This window comes from Macaca thibetana, chromosome 1 (assembly GCF_024542745.1).
Source record: "Macaca thibetana thibetana isolate TM-01 chromosome 1, ASM2454274v1, whole genome shotgun sequence".
Taxonomy (NCBI): Eukaryota; Metazoa; Chordata; class Mammalia; order Primates; family Cercopithecidae; genus Macaca; species Macaca thibetana.
Window position 1 is genome coordinate 96,441,795 of NC_065578.1, and position 21,524 is coordinate 96,463,318.

Genomic DNA, 21,524 nt, shown 5'->3' on the forward strand with positions numbered 1-21,524 from the left:
AAGACAGAATCTAGTCCAGGCGCAGTGGCTCACATCTGTAATTCCAGCAGTTTGGGAGGTCGAGGCGGGCAGATCATGAGGTCAGGATATCAAGACCATCCTGGCCAACATGGTGAAATCCTGTCTTTGCTAAAATATATATATATACACACACACACATACACACACACACACACATATATATATACACACACACACACACACACACACAAAACTTAGCTGGGCATGGTGGCGAGTGCCTGTAATCCCTGCTACTCAGGAGGCAGAGGCAGGAGAATCCCTTGAACCAGGGAGTTGGAGGTTACAGTGAGCAGAAATAGTACTACTGCACTCCAGCCTGGGGACAGAGCAAGACTCCATCCAAAAAAAAAAAGAAAGAACAGAATCTAAATGGAAAGAAATGTTTTCCTGGGAGAAAAATGCTATTATCATCCTTTTAGTCATCATGTACATGCCATGGTATCTGAAGAAAAAGCAATGATGTGGCTTTATTGATACTGGCCTCTACTTCCCCTCCTGGAGGTAATTGACAATCAATTGTTTAATTGTTCTCAGTATCTCTTCTATTTCTACCATAAATGTCAAAATAACAGCACAAATGTACTAATACAATCATTCATTCATTCAACAAACTCTTTTTGAGTAATTATTAGTTGCTAGGCATTGGGATTATCATTTTTGGATACAAAGAAAAATAGAGTACAGAATTCATTACCTCAAGGCTCTTGTTCTCTAGCATGTGTGTCTTAGGTATTTAAACATATGTTCACAGGCACAAAATATTGCACATAGAACTTTAAAATGCATAACATAATCATATTTGTGATAACTTAGTATTATGCTCCAAACTAACAGTTGTCCCAGATTATTCAAATTCTAAACCTTTCTGGGAAGAACTGCCGTATACAGCACTTCTCTTCCATCCTCACGTCTCCCTTCCCACCAATACAGTGCCTTGGGCTTAATGAGTGGCCCAAAATACTAGTTAAATTATTATTTGATTGGCCTTTTGGGAAATCTTCATTTTGTTAAGGTTTATATTTGGCATTTTTCTCATGGCAATTATGAGTTTTTGATTATCAGTTAGATTGATTTATTCTTTCATCAAACTCTAATGAATGCTAGATATCTTAGGTAGTTGCCATTGAGTTCAATTTACATCTAAACAAGTCTTGATGTTCCAGGGTCACTAAAGATGATTTGACCTCATGTCAAAATTATTTCTTAAATTCAGTAAAGCAGGCAATGTGTATATGATGCTACCCACCATCAAGCAATCTAATATTTAAATTCACATGATTGCTTTATGTTTGCCAATCCAGGGGAAGAGAAAAAAAATTGAGGAAACCAAAACTGTCTTGGTCATAGAAGGCAATTCATGCAGATAATGTCCTACCTCTCTAGGAAGCTGTGGCTTAAAATCAGATTGAGCGTAGCTAAGCTGATGATGTGGCTGATACTTCAAAATCGAAATGAAAGTCAGAACCTGATGAATCCCTTTATTTAAAAACAAAACCAAAGAAAGTTAAGTGACTTTAAGGGAAAAACATTTGTTTAGCAACCAGGTATGTACCACATGGAGTCTTGTGGGAAATTGGGGGTGAGAACTTGCCTTGCATAATCAATCCCCCTGTTTTAATGGATGATTATGAAATCCAGGAAAATCATATTGTTGTCTCATTTTCATCAGGGTGTAAAGTAATAGAGTGGAACAAGTGTAAACAGCTCTAGGAAAACTGATGTCTACTTTTTAAAAATTATAACTAAGCTATTATCATACAGTTTAGATGATTTTTTTGTTTATTTTGATGAAAATTACTGTATTTTGTATCCATTAGGGTTTACTCATTCCTGAGAAGTCAGAATTATGTTGCCCCCAAAGTTTATGTATATTACAAAACAACAAAATTGGCCTGAAGAGTTTAAGGTCCGTTCATGATTAATTATATTTTTAATTAGCACTTCTTATGAAGGACACATTGTGATGAGTCTCACAAATAATCTTGAGTGAGTTAGAGAGACAGAGAGAGAGAGAGAGAGAGAGAGAGAGTCTGTGTTCTCACCTTTGCCCCATTTCTTTATTGTGACTCCTTAGGTTTCTGCCCCAGGCCCCTTTTTTATCCCTCCCCATATGTTCCCTGAGTAGGCTCCATGAAGATGTAAAAGAAAAATAGACTCGCAGGACTCCAAAGTCACTATGCGAAAGGGAAAGTTAAGCTTGGGAACTAAGTCATGCATACATGCATAAACTGCCTTCCTTTTGTTCTCAAACAAATAGCTGTAATTTCACATGCTTACTTCATCTTATGTAAAGTGTAGATTTATTGAGTGCCAGACAAATGCAAAATTGACTTTTCCTCTGCTCCTTTCTTTTACATGTAAAATGTAGATTCACAAAGCTAATCAGACCCTCACAAGAATGTAACCACTTGTCTCATTGCTTACCCACTCTCCTTTTTTTCTTCTCCTCCTGCTTGCTCTTTCCCCTTTAAATATCGAAGCTCCTAAAACCATCTTTTGAAAAAGCACTGGTCACACATCCTGCTATGACTTGCATTTCTTCTTCCCAGGAGTGTCTTCAACCTTGGCAAAATTAACCTCTAATTGATTGAAATTTGCCTCAGTCACTGTTCAGTTTCCAAAGTTACCCAGTTCTTCTGCTTAAATCTTTCTCTTAAGCTCCCTTTAACTGCCTTTACTGGACTTTTCTACCTTGTTGTTTCTTAGACATCTAAAGTTCAGCATATTAAAACCTAATGTCATGGATTTTTTTTTTTTTTTTACATAATGATGTCCCTTTATTACTTCAAAAATAAAATACATACTTTATTAAGAAAATAAAACACAGCAAAGCAGAATTGAACATTTGAGTACTCTTTGCTTCTTCTTTTTCTCTAACCAGAAACCATCTAAAGAGATAAAGAATGGTAATAGTTTTCTAGATATGTTGAAAATATTTTTTTCTTTTCTTTCTAACTTTTATTTTAATTTCACAGGGTACATGTGCAGGTTTGTTATGGGTATACTGCATGTCATGGGGGTTTGGTGTGCAAATAATGTTGTTATCCAGGTAATCAGCATAGTATCCAATAGGTAGGTTTTCAGTGCTCACCCTCCTCCCAACCTCCACCCTCAAGCAGACCCTGATGTCTACTGCTCCCTTCTTTGTCAAGAAACTCAAAGTTTAGCTCCCACTTGTAAGTGAGAACATGTGATATTTGATTTTCTGTTCCAGCACTAATTTGCTTAGGATAATGGACTTCAGATCCATGCATGTTGTTGTAAAGGATATGATTTCACTATTTTTTTAAGGTTGCATAGTATTCCATGGTATATATGTATCATGCTTCCTTTATCCAGTCCACCATTGATGGGCATTTAGGTTGATTCCATGTCTTTGCTATTGTGAATAATGCTGTGATGAACATATTCATCCATATGTTTTTATGGTGGAAAGATTTATATTCCTTTGGGTATATACCCAGTAATGGGATTGCTGGGTTGAATAGTAGCTTTATTTTAAGTTCTTTGAGAAATCTCTAGACTGTTTTCTACAGTCACTGAACTAATTTACATTCCCACTAGCACTATATAAGTGTTTCCTTTTCTCTGCAACCTCGCCAGCATCTGTTATTTTTTGACTTTTTAATAGTAGCCATTCTGACTGGTGCAAGATGGTATCTCATTGGGGTTTTCATTAGTGATATTGGTTTCAGTAGTGATGTTACGGGTTTCATTAGTGAAATGTGGTTTCGTTAGTGATAGTAAACATTTTTTTCAAATGCTCAATGGCCACGTGTACGTGTTCTTTTGAAAATTATCTGTTCATGTCCTTTGCCCACTTTTTTAACGGGGTTGTTAGTTTTTTGTTTGTTAATTTCCCTATAGATTCTGGATATTAGACCTTTGTTGGATGCATAGTTTGCAAATGTTCTCTCCCTTTCTGTAGGTTTTCTGTTTAGTTTGTTGATAATTTCTTTTGGTGTGCAGAAGCTCTTCAATTTAATTAGATCCTACTTGTCAATTTTTGTTTTTGTTGCAGTTGCTTTTGGAATCTTCAGCATGAAGTCTCTGCCAGGGCCAATGTCCAGAATCCTAGGTTTTCTTCTAGAGTTTTTAGAGTTATAGGCTTTGCATTTAAGTCTTTAATCCATTTTGAGTTGATTTTTGTGTATGATGAAAGGGAAGGGTCCAGTTTCAATCTTCTGCATATGGTTAGCCAGTTATCCCAGCACCATTTTTGAATAATAAGTCCTTTCTCTATTGTTTGTTATTGTCTGCTTTGTTGAAAATCAGAGACATACTAAGTGCGTGTCTTTATTTCTGGGTTCTCTAAACTCTTCTATTGGCCTATATGTTTGTTTTTGTATCATATCATACTGTTTTTATTACTGTAGCTTTGTGATATAGTTTGGACTTGGGTGATGTGATGCCTCCTGCTCTGTTCTTTTTGCTTAGGGTTGCTTTGGCTATTTGGACTCTTTTTTTCTTTCCAAATGAATTTTAGATTTTTTTTTTCTAATTCTGAAAAAAATGCCATTCATAATTTGACAAGAATAGCACTGAATATATAAATTGCTTTAGACAAAATGGCCATTTTAACAACATTGATTCTTCCCATCCATGAACATGGGATATTTTTCCATTTGTTTGTGTTGTCTCCGGTTTCTTTCTGCAGTGTTTTGTGATTCTTGTTGTAGACATCTTTCACCTCCCTAGTTAGCTGTATTCCTAGGTATTTTATTCTTTTTGTGGCTATTGTGAATGGGATTGCACTCTTGATTTGGCTCTCAGCTTGGGCATTGTTGGCGTATAGAAATGCTACTGATTTTTGTACATTGATTTTATATCCTAAAACTTTACTGAGGTTATTTATCAGATCTAGGAGTTTTTGGGCAGAGACTATGGGGTTTTCTACGTATAGATTCATATTGTCTGCAAAGACAGATAGTTTGACTTCCTCTCTTCCTATATGGATACCTTTTATTTCTTTCTTTTGCCTGACTGCTCTGGCTAGGACTTCTAGTACTATGTTGAACAGGAGTGGTGAGAATGGGAATCCTTGTTTTGTTCTGGTTCTCAAGGTGAATACATCCAGCTTTTGCCCATTCAGTATGATGTTGTCTGTGGTTTGGCCATAGATGGCTCTTATTATTTTGAGTTATGTTTCTTTTGTGCCTAGTTTGTTGAGGGTTTTTAACATGAAAGGGTGTTGAATTATATTGAAAGCCTTCTCTGCATCTATTGAGATGACGAAGTGGTCTTTATTTTTAGTATTGTTTATGTGATGAATCGCATGTTTTGATTTGTGTATGTTGAACCAATCTTGCATATCAAGGATAAAGCCTACTTGATTGTGATGGATTAGCTTTTTGATGTGCTAGTGGATTCAGTTTACTTGTATTTTGTTGAAGATTTTTGCATCTATGTTCATCAGGGATATTGCCCTGAGGTTTTCTTTTTTGTTGTGTCTCTGCCAGGTTTTGATATCAGATGATGCTGGCCCATAGAATGAGTTTGGGAGGAGCTCCTCCTCTTTGAATTTTGGAATTGTTTCAGTAGGATTGGTACCAATTTTTCTTTATATATCTGGTAGAATTCAGCTGTGAATCTGCCTGGTCAATGGCTTTATCTTGTCAGTAGGATTTTTAAAAATTATTCTTAATGTCCCATTTGTAATTTCTGATTGTGTTTATTTGGATCTTCTCACCTCTTTTCTTTATTAGTCTAGCTAGCAGTCTGTCAATATTATTTATTCTTTCAAAAAAAACCCAACTTACGATTTTCTTGATTTTTTATATGTTTTTTTCTTACCTCCATTTCATTCACTTCAGTTCTGATATTGGTTATTCCTTTTCTTCTGCTAGCTTTGGAGTTGCTTTGTTTTCATTTTTCTAGTTCCTCTAGGTATGATATTAGGTTGTTAATTTGAGATCTTTCTAACTTTTTCATGTGGACAGTTAGCAATGTAAACCTTCCTCTTAACATTGCTCTAGCTGTGTCCCAGAGATTCTGGTATCCTGTATCTTCGTTTTTGTTAGTTTCAAAGAATTTCTTGATATGTGCCTTTGTTTCATTGTTTACCCAAAAGTTATTTGGAAGCAGATGTTTAATTTCCATATAATTGTGTAGTTTTGAGAGATTTTCTTTGTATTGATTTCTATTTTTATTGTGCTATGGTCTGAGAGTGTGGTTGGTGTGATTTCAGTTTTTCTGAATTTGTTGAGAATTGCTTTATGGCTGAAAGCATGGTCAACTTTAAAGTATGTGCCATGTTCAGATCAGAAGAATTTATGTTCTGTGTTTTTGTGGGGATGAAGATCTCTGTAGATGTCTGTTGGGCATATTTGGTCAAAGGTTGAGTGTAAGTCCCAAATATCTTTGTTAATATTCTGCCTTGATGATCTGTTTATCACCATCAGTGGAGTGTTGAAGTCTCCCACTACTATTTGTGTGGTTATCTAAGCCTCTTTGTAAGTCTCTATGAACTTGTTTTATGAATCTGGGAGCTTCAGTGTTGGATCATATATATTTAGCATTGTTTAATCTTTTTGTTGAATTGAACCCTTTATCATTATGTAATGCCCTTCTTTGTCCTTTTCAATCACTGTCGGTTTAAACTCTGTTTTGTCTGAAATAAAAACAGCAACCCCTGCTCTTTTTTTGTTTTCCATTTGCTTGAAAGATCTTTCTCCATCTCTTTACTTTGAGTCTATGGGTGTCCTTGCATGTAAGATGGGTCTCTTGAAGACAGCATAGAGTTGGGTCTTGCTTTTCTTTCCAACCTGCCACTATGCACCTTTTAGATGGGGAACTTAGCCCATTTATATTCAAGATTAATATTGATATGTGCAGATTTGATCTTGTCATGTTTTTAGCTGGTCACTATGTATACTTGATTGTGTAGTTGCTTTACAGTCAATCGTCTATGTACTTAAGTGTGTTTTCGTGTGGGTGGATAATGGTCTTTTATTTCCAAGTTTAGCACTCCCTTAAGGACCTCTTCTAAGGCAGGTCTGGTGGTAACAAATTCCCTTAGTATTTGCTTGTCTGAAAAGGATTTTATTTCTCCTTTGTTTGAAGCTTAGTTTGCTGGACATGAAATCCCTGATTGGAGTTTATTTTCTTTAAGGTTCCTGAGTATAGGCCCAATCTCTTTTGGCTTGTAGGGCTTCTGCTGAAAGGTCCACTGTTCCATTTGTAGGTGACCTGCCTCTTTTCTGTAGCTGCTTTTAAATTTTTTTCTTTCAAGTTTACCTTGGAGAATCTGATGACTACGTGTCTTGGGGATGGTCATCTTATACAGTATCTTGCAGGGGTTCTCTAAATTTCCGAATTTGAATATCAATTTCTCTAAAGAGGTTGGGGAAATTTTCATGGATAGCCTTTTCAAATATGTTTTCCAAGTTGCTTGCTCTCTCTCCTTCTCTTTTAGGAATGTCAATGAGTCATAAGTTTGGTCTCTTGACATAATTCCATATTTCTTGGAGGTTTTGTTCAATTTTAAAATTCTTTTTCCTTTACTTTAGTCTGAGTTACTTCCAAGAACCAATATTCGAGTTCTGAGATTCTTTCCTCAGCTTGATCTATTCTGCTGTTAAAACTTTCAATAATACTATGAAATTCTTGTGATGAATTTTTCAGCTCTATCAGGTCGGTTTGATTCTTTCTTAAAATGGCTATTTCATCTTTCATTTATTGAATCATCTTACTAATTCCTTACATTCCTTGTATTGGGTTTTAAATTTCTCCTGAATCTTGAGGATCTTTGTTGTCATCCAGATTCTGAGTAATTTCATTCTGGTCAAGAATCATTCTGAAGCCATTTCATTCTGGTCAAGAATCATTGCTGTGGAGCTAGTGTGATCATTTGGGATTAAGAAGACATTCTGGCCTTTAGGGTTGCCAGAGTTCTTGTACTGGTTACTTCTCATCAAAGTGGATTCATGTTCCATTAACTGTGGTGACATCTGAGCATAGTCAGTTGGTTTTGTTTCTGGATGTTTTCAGAGGGCCACAGCTTTGTGCAGGATCTTTGTGGCTGATTTCTTGTCCTTGGTTTCACAGATGCATATATTAGCAATGTATTTTTGGTGTTGAAGTTTGGACTGTGGTCCAGTGGATGGTGCTTCAGCATAAAGGCCAGTAGAAAGACTCTTACTCAGCCCCATGTCTCCTCTGTATTTTCTTGTGTTTGCATCCATGCTACCTCTAAATGCTCTGAAATTGTGGGCTCCTCTCCCACTGAAGTGCTGGCCATAGATCTAGGGTTGGCACTCCCAGGCTTCCACTACATCCCTGGGGTGAGTTAAGGCTTTATGTTTCCTCCCCAACTTGGTGGCACCAGGGTCAGGGACCTTTGCAGTGGCAATAGCAGAGGACATTTCAGTTATCTCTTGGGACACCATTTCCACCCCAGAGAAATGCAGAGCCACTGCCAATTAGAATGATCAGCTGTGGGTGGGGCAGCTGTCCTATGAACCCAAGCTATGGGACCCTGCCTGGTGAAGAGCAGGATGGATGGGAGTCTCATGGGGAAGACAGTCTGGCCTCTTCTCCATATGGTGACTGCAATGTGCTGGAGGTATGAGTGAAGAACCGGCGGCTCTTTGTTCCTTCCCCAGCCCAAGGGCAGCAAGAGCCAGTACTGCTGCAGCAGCAGTGGCAGAGGAGTTATCCGTTGCCTCTGGGAACTCCACTCCAGAGAGACACAGAAGGGCTGCCAATAGGAAGGTTCAGCCAGGGGTGGACCTGCTGGAGCAGGGGGTCAGGGGCTCACAGGAAAGAGAAACTGGGCTCCTGTCTGTACGGTGGCTGCAATGTGCTGGAGGTGCAAGCAAAGCAAGCAGGTTCTTTGTTCCTCAACCCAAGGGCAGCAAGGATGGTACTACTGCAGCAACAATGGCAGAGAAAGTCTGTGGGTTTTCTCTGGGTATTCCACTCCAGAGAAATGCAGAGTTGCCACCAACTGAAGTTATCAGGTGAGGGCAGGGCAACTGGGCTGGAGGCTCAGGTGAGGAGGTCCTGCCCATTGAAGAGTAGCAGAGGCAGGAACCCTCATGGAAAACGGTCTGGCCACTTTTCCGTAAGGCAGCTGCAGTGTGCTGGAGGCCTAAAATAATAGTTTTTAGCCTTTCTGTTCCCTCCCCAGCCTGATGGTAGTAGGGGTGTGGCCTGCAGCAGCAACAGCAAAGGCTGCAGTCCTGTTGGTTACCTCTGGGAGCGCCAACCCACAGAAATGCTGAGCTGCAACTAGTTAGCGTGCCCTGAGGGGATAGAGTAGCTGTGCTGGGGTTCTAGGGCAGTGGCCTTTCCCTGGGGAGATGCAGTGGAGGCAAGGCCTGCAGTCTGTCCACTCCTCAGCACTGTGGATGTGGCCTCTGTCCTAAGGGTGTTCATGAGAGCCTGGCCTCCCTTGTTGGTAGGGCTATGGCCACGGGTGCCAGGGTGCTCAGGGATCCAAGTTCCTTGGGGCTGTACGTGGGCCTGTGCTGCAGCTCTGCCCAGACTCTATCCAGCTCTTCGTTTCAGTCTGGAGATCCCAGGGAGAGTCAGTTAGGAGGTATCTCCTGTGCCCAGGGTTGCAAAGGTCCATGGCAGAAGTGTAGGTCTCTGGGTTCTCTCGCTCACTCACCCTTTCCCTACAGTGGGGAGCCTCCATTGCCTGCACACCAATCCCAGATGGGTGGCTGTACTGTCTTGTTCCTGTTTGCTCTACATGGGTCCCTTGGCTTCCCTGATGAATCCCAATGTGTCCCTAACGTTGTTATTTCCCTCCAAACTTTTCCCTTATCCTGTGCTCGTGATTATTATTGAATACTTGCTCCCCAAATATCACTAGCACAATGTGTTGATAATATAAAGTTCAGTTCATTATTTACCAAAGTAAGAGAGAACACCACCTTGATAGAACTTTGGCAGTGTCTGGGAAGTGGGAAAGCAAAATTTGAACATGTTGAGACTTTTGGTTTAAGATGGGTGTTTTAATGTGGAGACTTGATTAGGATTCGGTAAGGGTCACCATACAGCTGTTTAGGATTGGTGGAAACAGCAAGGTGAGGATTTTTGATGGAAGGAATTTAAAGAATTCTAGGGTACAAACCGTTGATACTTTCCATTGAAGAGTTTAGTTGCTTCCAGAAAGTTTTCTCATGCAGAATCAAGTCATTTGTCTGAACTAAATTCTCCTGGAATTGTAAAGTCTTAATAATGATGACAATAGAAAAGTCATGCTGATATTGAGCATAAGTTAGGTTTGGAGGTGGAAGTGGATAGTTGCCATCCACATTGATATGGCACTTCTAGTTTCCAGAACAGGCAGACAATAAATTTCTGTTATTTTGAACCACCCAGTTTGTAATACTTTGTTACAGCAGCCATAGGAAACTACAACTAATGTTAATGAAACAGGTGTCTACACATTTTTTTAACAACAACAAAAAGATTACCTCTTATTAAGAATAACCACAAAATCATGAAACTGGATTCTTTCAACATGTATCTATTGAGCACACACAATGTCCAATCTGTGTGTGGAGGTACATGGTTTGTGTTCTCCTTATCTACAAACTTGCTTTAAACAACTGGGCAGCTGATGGCTATGTGAATGTACACTTGCTTCATATATTCACTGTTTAAGCCTTAATAACATTAGACCTCTCTTGCAATTTGTTAGAAGAATTCATTCACAAATTATCATTGCTAATAAAAATTCCTTTTAAGACATATTTAATTGGATGATACTTATCTTGAACACCTAACAGTGATTTATATACAACCCCATTTGTGATCTTCTCCATGCACAACTCTTTGATCCCCCATTTACTTCAGGTACCTAACTGTATAAAACTATCCATGACACTCTAGGGCACTGCTTTACCTGTATTTTACATGGGCATTTTCCGTGATTGGCTGAATAACCTTTGAAAGCAGTTTTTACCTTACTAGCTGCAGAACAGACAATAGGAGCTTATTAAATACATGTTGAAAGAATCCAGTTTGATGACTTTGTGGTTATTCTTAATAGGAGGTAATTTTTTTTTTGGTTAAAAAAATGTGTAGTGACCTCTTTCATTAACATTAATTGTAGTTTCCTATGGCTGCTGTAACAAAATATCACAAACTGGGTGGTTCAAAAAAACAGAAATTTATTGTCTTCCTGTTCTGGAAGCTAGAAGTCCAAAATCAAGTTGTTCGCAGGACCATGCTACTTCTGAAACCTGTAGGTTTGCCTCCTCCTAGCTTTTGATAGATTGCTGGCAATCCTTGGCATTCATGAGCTTGCAGCTGCATAACTCCAATCTCTGCCTTTGCCACCACATGGCATTCTCCTTGTGTGTGTCTGTCTTCATGTGGCCATCTTCTTACATTGTCACCAATCATATTGGATTAGAGGCCCACTCTACTCCAGTTATGACCTTGTTTTAACTTGACTGATCACATCTGCAATCAGCCTAGCTCCAAATAAGGTCACGTTCTGAGGTACTAGTATTCTGAGGTACTTTCATGTATCTATTTTTGAGAACCAATTCGACCTATAACACTGACTTATAGGATTCACTTTTGAACTAGAATGACAAATTATTGGCACCTAGTGGGTGCCACAAAATGATATTCCTTTCCTTCCTTCTTCATGCTGGGTTATAATTACAGTGACTATTCATGACTGATTTCTGTCTATCCCGGTGCCTTTATGCTTGTCAGAAAGTGTGCACGCAATGTGGTGAAAATTGGGTCACCCATTTACCTGTTGATCCTCATCAACTGGCAGGTGATTTCGGAGAACCTGGGCTTTTTAATGCTATTTGGTGATTTTGCTTAGAGAACCATCGGTCTGCCCCTCATGCAGTATGTAGCCACTGCTGGTTTCTTTCTTTGTCATTTTTTACAGTCTTGCTGCACTCCCTCCTACACCACACCACAATATGCTTTTGTGCAAGGAGCCAGCTCACTTCAGGGAGAGGAGAGGCGTCCAGCTGCCCATGGACCCCACCAGCACCAGCTCTGACATAGGAGGGGAAACAACCCCGAGAGGTGCGAAGTATTCTAAGTTATGGATGTTCATAGAAGGGTAGTTTGTTTTATTTGTAATTCTTTACTTTTGGCTGTGCTTGCCTCCTGCCAGATTTCTAACTCCCTTAACATTTAAGATTGCCAAATCAGGCCATCTGTAAACATGAAAAGTTGTAAAACCGGGGTCTTTCACCAAAGTGATAGTTTTAATATTCTGAACAGAAGAAAAACTAGTATTTTAGGTCTGAAAGTCCCAAATAATATAGTTTGGAGTGGTTATAGCCTCTCTGTTCTCCACCCTTTGCAGTTCTCGGGGTTTTCTGAATGTGGGTGGATCTTGGTTTGAGGGCCATCTTTTTCTTTCTCTCTGTCAAGAATGTGCTTTGGCAACCATTGGAGAAGCCCAGCACAGCTTTTGTGAGCCAGAAAGGTTAAAACTGAGCTGACAGGACAGCCCCAGCTCTCTGCTGTTGGTGAGTTATTCTGTTTATTCTACATATGTTTCCTTTTAATTAAAATGTCATTTTTAATTAAAAATGAAATGTCAAGAAGGAAAAAAACTTGGCAAAGTCTGGATTATTGCAATGAATGCAAGCAGGAAAAGTCAGTAGAGAGAAATAACTTTAAAAGGATGAGACAGTATCTTATTCACCATTTTGGTTAAAAAGAAACAAAACAAAACAAAACAAAAACAAAGAGAGCCTTGGAGGGTTTTGAATGCTCCCTGCTGTTCATGGCAGACACACACACCCCCCCACACACATCTGCTTTATAGCTTGTTCCCATAATTAAAAAATATATATTTGATGTGTGGGCACATGCTTTAAGTTAATGAAGGATGCTGATGGGTGCCACATTTTTCATGAGTGACAGAGACACTAATGAGATGTAGCATTGACTGCAGAGGGCACCAATAAATTGTGTAAAACACCCCTGCTGGCCATTTATTTAATTTATTTTATGGAAGCATAATGCCTTATAGTTTAATATGGAGCTTTTATTTTGTTATAAAGACCCAAGTCTACAATGGAGTTTTCAAGAATTATGCGTCATTTATGCCTCCCATTTCAGCATGGCACCGATAGAGAATATTCTACATTATGATGAAATCCTCAAAGGGATGCTTCTATAGGCAAAAGCAACTGCACTAGAGTTCACATTATCTTTTCTGCAGAGTGGGAACTGACACGTGGTTAGGAAAGTGGTGGGGTGTATAGAAATCAGTTGCAGAAGAACGACAAAAGGTCGTTTTGGGATTGAATAAAGGAAAGACCAACGGGAAGTGAGTCTCTCTCCAGCAGGTAGTGTCTTCATTGGGTCTTCCATCTTTATCTTCTTATACCTTTTTTGCTCTTTTGATCATGCTGAGAAACTTCCTCTCCGTCTCCACATTTGACAACTTTGCCTCATTTTCTTTCCTGTATGGTGCCATTCTTTTCCCTGACTTAGGTCTTTGCTTATGTTCTTTCTTCTGAAATGTCATCATCCCACTATACTCTCCATGAACTCCCCGCCTAACTTCTCCTACTAGCTCTCTGAAGCTCTGTTTATAACATCAATTCTGAATGTCAATGATTTCTATCCTGTAACGGCATTCTTTTCCCTCCCATCAGTAGGTCCTGTGAATATTCTTTCGTAACTCCCTGGACTTCTTCCTTGTATCACTTACAGCACCTGTAATGAAATGCTTATTTGCCAACTTAATTTGGTTACGTTTTCTAGAATGGAAGCTCCAGGAAGGCAGAAGCAGTGCCTATCTTGTTTACAGCTACATCCCTAGCACCTGGCATGATGTCGTGTACCTAATAAATTTCAGATAAATGTTTGTTGTTGAATAAATGTTTACTTTCAGTAAAGACTGTAAGTATTTGGTTAGTATGGTTTGCTTAAAAGCAAGTGGAAAGTAGTACGGGTTCATGTCGATTGTGAAAAGGCTTTATAAACCATTATACATATCTCCAGTTTAGCTCTCTCTCCAATCCTCCTTGCAGTCTATGAAAATGAAACTAAGACTTAGAGTTTGATTCTCATAATGGTACAGAAAAAACTGTAATTTTATGGAAACATAATTCAATAAACCTAGACTGAAAGTCTACTATGTGCCAAACAGAGTACTTGGCACCTAATGTCCCTACAGTTAAGGAGCTTTCAGTTTAGTAAAATTTGTTGAGCAAGTAAGAGTTGAAAAACATTTTTATCTACATTGGCTGTCTTTTGTATTTCCCCACCAGTAAATGTTGTCTAAAGAAAGCCCAGTTCTTACAATATATATGACAAAATATACTTGTTTCTATCTACAAAACAAAAACCTGAAGGAAATTGAAATGCTATTCCTTGTTTACCCTATTAGCTTATTAGTATGAAAGTATTACTTTATTGAAAAATAAAATAAAATGGTTGAAATGATATTGTGTACGCATTATTTTCTGTCTAGTACTCGATTTTGCAAATATGAGTAATAAAAGTAAAGACATCTCTTATCCATTTCACCAGATTTTTTTACATTTATCTTTAAAAATTTATTGAAAAGATTCCCCCATTTTTCTTTATCTCCATGATAGTCAAGAAGTTCTGCTTTGTGTCCAATTGAAATCTCTCCTGCTTTATTAAACCAATTTCTGCTTGTTTGCACCTCTATGTCCATGGAGAACAACTGATCAGCATCCTTTATATAAACCTTTTATATTCTTGGAGACAGTAATTTCCTGTGAAATGTTTTGTTGAAAGTTCTACAAACTTGAAGAGAAAAAAGGGTTGTGGTTACTTTATACTTCATGAAAATATTGTTCCAAAGCTTTGAATGTAAAGACAGTTACATTTATCTTTCTGTGTGACAAATTAACTTTAGCCCCCTTTTTAATCGCATTTTAGTTTCATCATGATACATTTAAATTATGTATTTCCTGTCAAATGTGGTTAATTGTTTTGAAAGTGTATGCATATAGGAACTCTCTTTGGCTTCTCTTAATTTCTTGGCAAATCTTTTTGACTGTATTTTACAATTTAAATTTATAATTGTACCAATATGAATTGATTTTGGCAATTTGATTCTAAAACCTTGAAATCTAATAATGGATAACCACTAAGAAAACATTCTCATGAGATACAGAAAAAAAAATTTCATTTTAGGGTTGAGTGATTTAATTGCATAAATAGGTTTTTTAATTTAGAAAATGTACTATCCCCATCATTAATTTCAATAGTCCATAATTGTCCACAGTAGTTTAAGAAATTCAAACAATATTTATGTAACGTGAAAGGCAAAATATCACTGAAACTGCAAACATTTGTGTGGCGATATTGAGGTCAGACATTTTCTGGGATTGACAGCACACGTGTACATGGTATTAACTATCTCATAATTTCTTCATTCTTTATGTCAAGGGAGCTCTTCCTGGAAGTTCTATGATTGGAGGGGTCTCTATATACATTAGCACAGTTCTGCCCAAGGTTTCCTTGGTTTTGGTGAAAGGCTGCCCTCTTGTGCAGAGATGAGAAGCAACTGTTAAAAAGCCTCATTTAGCCTATTAGCTGATGCAATTTCTGCTGGATTCTAAAATGGAAGTTAATGCTATGCTTGGAACCTGGTACAAGTCATCATTAAGAAATATCAAGAATTTACTCTTAACCTTCCTCTGGACTCTTTGTACCTTAGCAGAGATTATGGTTCTCATGGTTCCTCTGTGTGATTTAGACGGAGATAAACTCTCACCTTCAATTCAAGGAAACAGCTCCCCATTAGGAACAGCCTATAGGGTTTTGCTCTCAACAAATAAATGATGTGTTTATTTCTAATTACAAAATATTCTGATCTATTACTGAATCATATAACTTAATGGAAAAGAAACCAGACCCACTCCTTTGCCGTCTATTGAAGTCTAGGTCTTGGCTTTGTCACCGTTGGAAGAGAAGAAACTTGAAGAATCCTTCACAATGTTAGCACTGAAAAGTGAAAAATAGAGTACCACTTGCTTCTATTGTTTTAGGTCTTATCTATCTAAGCATCTAGTTGAATTGAAGAAGTAGTATTTCAAAAATGTATATTTGATAGGTAGGTAAGATAGATTATTCTATCTGAGACTTTAATAATAAGTGTTATTTTATGTAAATGCTTTCTTGTACTTTTTAAATTTAGGGTTTTAAAGAGCTTCAATAATGAGTTGAATATCCTGTGAAAGTTGTAAGAGTGGCTAAGAACCCTGAGCAACGGTGTCTGAATTAATCACTCTGTCTCTAATGTATAACTCACAGAATATAAAAGTAAAGCTCTGATGTGATTATAGTTTAGAATTCCATAAGGTCTTTAGTCACCAGAGTATGTTTGAGCTCCACCTTTTTATTAGATAAGGATAACCTAAAACCAAACAGAGCCTCAAGGAAAATGAAAACATGTGTCCCCACAAAAGCTTGTACACAAAAGTTCATAGTGGGACTGTTCATAATAGCCATAATAGCAAAAACATGGAAAAAACCCAAATGTCTGTCAATGGACAAAATGTGATTTATACATACAATGGGTTCTTATTCAGCCGTAAACAGAAATGAAGTACTGATACATGCCATGGCATGCATGAACCCTGAAAAATATTACACTAAGTGAAAAAAGCCAAACACAAATGGTGTATAATGTATGGTTCTATTTTTGTGAAATGTCCAAAATGAACAACTCTATAGAGATACGTAGATTAACGATTTCCTAGAGTTGGGGTGACGGAGGAGGGGAGGAGAGGGGAAGAGAAGAAAATGGTGACAATGAGCACGAAGGTTTTTTAGAGAGGAGGTGATAAAAAATGTTCTAAAATTGATTGTGGCAGTGGTTGTACAATTTTGTGAATATACTAAAAACCATTACCTTGTACTCTTTAGGTGAATTTTATTGTATTAGAATTATATCTCAGTTAAGCTGTTATTAAAAAAAACTAAAAATAAGCAAAAAAGTAAAAATAAAAACCTACCGTGTTCTGTAAAAAGTCTTTTCCTTATTTCAATGGTTGCTACAAAGTCTTTATTCAGTACTGAAAATTATTCATATGTGTGCAGTTAGCCTCACCAAACCATTCTTGGTTTAAAGATTTTATGTCTGATTCAAACCTGCATTCTTGTTTTATGAGTTTAATTATTATGAATAATCTTCTCTCAGACTTCCCCCCCCTTCCCAGGACAAAATGCCTTGGAGGGAATGTAAATATTTTAAGTGTTGTTACAATATTTATATGAGCAGAAACAAAGAGTCGAGGGTGGTACTTTTCCCTAATGAATGCCAGCACTGGCTTTGGGATCAGATCTATTAAGATTCAAATCCCACTTACTCATTGTGAAATCTTGTACAAGTTCTCTTTGAATGTGAGTTTCCTTCGCTGTAAAATGAGGATAGCAGTACCTTCTTCGTAAAACTGTCGTTTTGTGTATTAAATGAAATAACATATTTTAAGTACTTTGCAAATTTGCTTAAACATGATAGGTGTTCAAAAAATATAGAAATTAATAATAATAATTTTGAAGAAAATAATTCAATTTATTTAAAGATAATCCTTATTTAGCTAAAGTGCATGAACAGAAAACAGAGTTAACAGATTCCTCAAACCATTTCAATGTTAATTGGGGAATTTTTGCATTGGTCTTTAGAAGTATGAATATTTATAGAGTTCCTTATTAAGAATCATTTTTTTTTTCCTTCAAAAGAAAAGCTAGATACAAACAAGTAGGGAACCATTGTAGCTTTTGGGGAATGGGCAAAATTATTATCTTGAGGCATTATTTTCAAAATAATGGATTTTACTTGTCGTAGGACACTTTTTTCTGCCTTTTCATCACAATTGCAATCAGCACACTACCTGCTTTCAGCAGCAACAGAAACAGCTGGATCACCCATTTTGATGAGGGATTACTCTTCAGTATTTATAGTAACACCCATTTCACCAAGTGGGGCCGAAAAGAAGGAAAAAACAAACAACTGACTTTTTTTATAACAGGTAACTGTTTTCTTTTGTACTAAATTTTCTTTCCTATTGCTTTCACTAGCTTCAGATTCTGAAGCTCATTTTGCCACTCAGGGGACACTTAAAAGCAGCCAAACCAACGCAGCCAATAGAAATTTAATTTTAAAAATATAAGGCTTTGCTTTGAAAATCCTGTAGAAACATTAAGCAAAAGATTAAGGAATAAAAACAAGTCCAAGAGCATGCCAAAGGTCTTGAAATCTGAACAGGGACTACATTCTAAGTCAGACATGAGTAAATACGTGTCTTTTCTCACTGATATTAATGAAATGGTTAATTCTGTTGTCATGGCAACAAAGAACAGCTGTGATAAAAAGCTAAAGGTCTACACATAATGCCCAATACAAGGTCTCTAATTCTAAAGCTGATTTTCTTAGCTACAATAGAAGTGATGTGTTTTCAATATCATTCTAAGCTTTCACATCAAATCCTTCTAGTTAATCCAATAAATAGACCAGTGGCATAAAAAGGAATATATGTTTGCACATTATAAACCTTATAAAAGAAGTTTACCTATGTCCAATGTTAAGAGGGGATCTGAAAAGTAAATATATGCTCCTTCAAAATAAAAACCTACTCTGAGTGAAAGCCTAAAAAATAGAATATGTTTGAATAAGATATCAAGGTAATTATCAAATGCATTATTTTCTAGCTAGTAAGTAGAAATGTTTTATATTTGGGATAACAACATCACTGCTACTATCAACAGCAACACAACAGCAAAAATAATTCAATTTTAAAAACTCACTAGAACATAGTATTGTAAGTGGCAGAGTTTGTTCTACAGGCCTATTAATGTTGTTTATAGGTCCACTGCAATTTGCCAAATGTATTATACCAGTAATCCAACCCAGGTTGTAGATGAATTTCAGGTTCTGATAAAGACTCATGTAATATTTCAGCTTCATTGATAAACCTCTTCCTTACCTTCTTTTTGGCCCTGCAAGGTGACCTAGATTTATTTGTCTTCCTCATCTCCCTTCTGCATAGGTCTCTATGAGAACTGTCCTCTTTACTCTATTCTATATTCTTAGCTCAGGTACTCACCGTTTCTCTCCCGGATTACTGTGATCAAACAGGCCTCCGATCCATTCTCCAGCCAAATGTCAAAGTAATCTTTCTAAAACATAAGTGAAATCATGTCCTTTCTCTTAAAATCTTTTAGATTTCCTCCCTTTCCTGTCTGTGAAAAATCCAAAGTTCTTAGTATGGCTTAGAAGAGGCTTCACGTGAACCTTAGCAACTTCACCCTCATCTCCTCTGATGCCCCACTTGCTCTCTAGTCAAAAAGACCTTCTGAAGTTTTCTGAATGGGCATTATGTTTACAATTTCTGTATCGTTTTATAGCTGTCTGTCCTTTACTTTGAATGTCTCTTTTTGCTTTTCCATGTAATGATTTCCAATTTGTAGTTGTAAATTTAACTCACATTTTCAAGGGTGAGCAATATATTGCTTTATATATAATAGTTTTTAAAAAGGTCAAAATTAAAATATTCCACAAAGAAATTGTAGCACAGTCATAATATCAAGTCATTATATACCATTCTAGAGATACACATGTAGTGATATAAAAACTATTTGTTGCTCTCTTTTTTTTTTTTTTTTTTTTTTTTTTTTTAATTTATTTATTATTATTATACTTTAAGTTGTAGGGTACATGTGCATAACGTGCAGGTTTGTTACATATGTATACTTGTGCCTTGTTGCTGTGCTGCACCCATCAACTCGTCATTTACATCAGGTATAACTCCCAATGCAATCCCTCCCCCTCTCCCCCCTCCCCCTTCACCCCTCCCCCCTCCCCATGATAGGCCCGGTGTGTGATGTTCCCCTTCCTGAGTCCGAGTGATCTCATTGTTCAGTTCCCACCTATGAGTGAGAACATGCGGTGTTTGGTTTTCTGTTCTTGTGATAGTTTGCTAAGAATGATGGTTTCCAGCTGCATCCATGTCCCTACAAAGGACACAAACTCATCCTTTTTGATGGCTGCATAGTATTCCATGGTGTATATGTGCCACATTTTCTTAATCCAATCTGTCACTGATGGACATTTGGGTTGATTCCAAGTCTTTGCTATTGTGAATAGTGCCGCAATAAACATACGTGTGCATGTGTCTTTATAGCAGCATAATTTATAATCCTTTGGGTATATCCCCAGTAATGGGATGGCTGGGTCATATGGTACATCTAGTTCTAGATCCTTGAGGAATCGCCATACTGTTTTCCATAATGGTTGAACTAGTTTACAATCCCACCAACAGTGTAAAAGTGTTCCTATTTCTCCACATCCTCTCCAGCACCTGTTGTTTCCTGACTTTTTAATGATCGCCATTCTAACTGGTGTGAGATGGTATCTCATTGTGGTTTTGATTTGCATTTCTCTGATGGCCAGTGATGATGAGCATTTTTTCATGTGTCTGTTGGCTGTATGAATGTCTTCTTTTGAGAAATGTCTGTTCATATCCTTTGCCCACTTTTTGATGGGGTTGTTTGTTTTTTTCTTGTAAATTTGTTTGAGTTCTTTGTAGGTTCTGGATATTAGCCCTTTGTCAGATGAGTAGATTGCAAAAATTTTCTCCCATTCTGTAGGTTGCCTGTTCACTCTGATGGTAGTTTGTTTTGCTGTGCAGAAGCTCTTTAGTTTAATGAGATCCCATTTGTCAATTTTGGCTTTTGCTGCCGTTGCTTTTGGTGTTTTAGACATGAAGTCTTTGCCCATGCCTATGTCCTGAATGGTACTACCTAGGTTTTCCTCTAGGATTTTTATGGTATTAGGTCTAACATTTAAGTCTCTAATCCATCTTGAATTAATTTTCGTATAAGGAGTAAGGAAAGGATCCAGTTTCAGCTTTCTACTTACGGCTAGCCAATTTTCCCAGCACCATTTATTAAATAGGGAATCCTTTCCCCATTTCTTGTTTCTCTCAGGTTTGTCAAAGATCAGATGGCTGTAGATGTGTGGTATTATTTCTGAGGACTCTGTTCTGTTCCATTGGTCTATATCTCTGTTTTGGTACCAGTACCATGCTGTTTTGGTTACTGTAGCTTTGTAGTATAGTTTGAAGTCAGGTAGCGTGATGCCTCCAGCTTTGTTCCTTTGACTTAGGATTGTCTTGGAGATGCGGGCTCTTTTTTGGTTCCATATGAACTTTAAAGCAGTTTTTTCCAATTCCGTGAAGAAACTCGTTGGTAGCTTGATGGGGATGGCATTGAATCTATAAATAACCTTGGGCAGTATGGCCATTTTCACGATATTGATTCTTCCTATCCATGAGCATGGTATGTTCTTCCATTTGTTTGTGTCCTCTTTGATTTCACTGAGCAGTGGTTTGTAGTTCTCCTTGAAGAGGTCCTTTCCATCCCTTGTAAGCTGGATTCCTAGGTATTTTATTCTCTTTGAAGCAATTGTGAATGGAAGTTCATTCCTGATTTGGCTCTCTGTTTGTCTGTTACTGGTGTATAAGAATGCTTGTGATTTTTGCACATTAATTTTGTATCCTGAGACTTTGCTG